We start from the raw sequence: 1,495 nt of genomic DNA on the forward strand, positions 1-1,495 counted from the left end.
CGGGGGCAGCAGCGCGGGCGTCAGCACCTCAGTTTCCCTCTACAGAGTCTCTGGGCTCCCCTTGGCGACCGCACCCCTGCCCCAGGCCCTGGGCTTCCCCTCTGCGGCCGTTCGGCCCTGGCCTCCAGCAAGAAGCTGTCGGGTGGGTTCCTTGCTTAGGAACGCATGGCTGCGTTTCCTGGGTGCCTGGGACAGACGGAAGCAAGTTTCACTTCAGGGTTCAGTAATACTTCATGAACTGGATATGTCTCTTGTTTATCCACTCACTTCTTGAAGAACATCTGCTTGCTTGCTGAGGCTTGCTGATTGGGTATGTAAAAAGCTATAACCAGCTTTGTGTTGGTTTTCTAAACTTAAGCTTTTCTCTCATCTGAATATACACAGAGGAGCACAGAAGCCACATTTGTGTTGTATGAAAACCAGTGCTTTTCCCAAGCAGTTGGCTCTTCTTCCAGGACCAAACAGAGTCTCTAAAGCGCCATGAATTTGCAAGTCCTGGAAAATGGTAGTCATGACAAAACCGATGAAAACCAATGAAAGAGACAGGGACAGGGAGAGAGAAAGCCAGCCAGCCAGATCACAGTTGGAAACGTACTAATTTGTGAGCTCAGCCCCGGACCTGATTGCCCACCCCTGACCACCCTGGTTAAAGGGTTAGGATTTCAATACGATGGTGAAAAGGGGTGGGCCACAGTCCTTCAAACCTTAACAAACATTGCAGATTCCATGTTTGTTAAGCTTCTGGGTATCTTACTTAGTCACGTGTTTTTGGATTTTTTTTTTTTTTTTTGCTTATTTTAAAATTGACCTGCCTCACTATTAAGCTTTAAAGGTTTTTTGTATATTTTCATCAACAGTGCCATTTATCTGTGCAGACTTTTGTTTTTGCCCTCCAAACAAACTGTAAAAACACAGCTGTCTTAGTCACCCTTCTAGTGTTAGTCACTGTTCTAGTGCTGTGGAGACACATCATGGCCTAGGCAGCTCTTGTAAAGGAAAGCATTTAATTGGGGCTGGATTACAGTTGCAGAGGTTTAGTTATCATGGCGAGGAGCATGTCAGCACGCATGATTCTGGAGCAGTAGCTGAAAGCTTCGTCAAGGTCTTGAGGCCCAGAGAGAACGTGTCTGACAGGGGCTCTTAAAATCTCAAATCCCCAAGTGACATACTCCCTCCAATAGGGCCACACCCTAGTCCTTCTAACCCCCAACAGCACCACCCTGACACAGAGCCAGCAGTGGCATTCTTACTCAAACCCCAGCAGCTCTCGTACCTGGGAGATGGGCAGCCGTGCAAGCCCAGCAACTGAGCTCCGGCCCCACAGTCATCACAAAAGCTGTCTGGACGCGGGCAGGCGCCTGTCACCTGAGAGTTCCTGTGGGGACGTGGGAGGAAGAGACAGGAGACTCTCCAGACACTGGTGGGACAGCCGGCCTTGCAGTGCCCAGAGACCCTGCCTCAAACAAAATGGACAGTGGAGACAGACACTAACGTT

This window comes from Psammomys obesus, unplaced genomic scaffold (assembly GCF_907164565.1).
Source record: "Psammomys obesus unplaced genomic scaffold, mPsaObe1.curated_primary_1811, whole genome shotgun sequence".
NCBI classification, from domain to species: domain Eukaryota; kingdom Metazoa; phylum Chordata; class Mammalia; order Rodentia; family Muridae; genus Psammomys; species Psammomys obesus.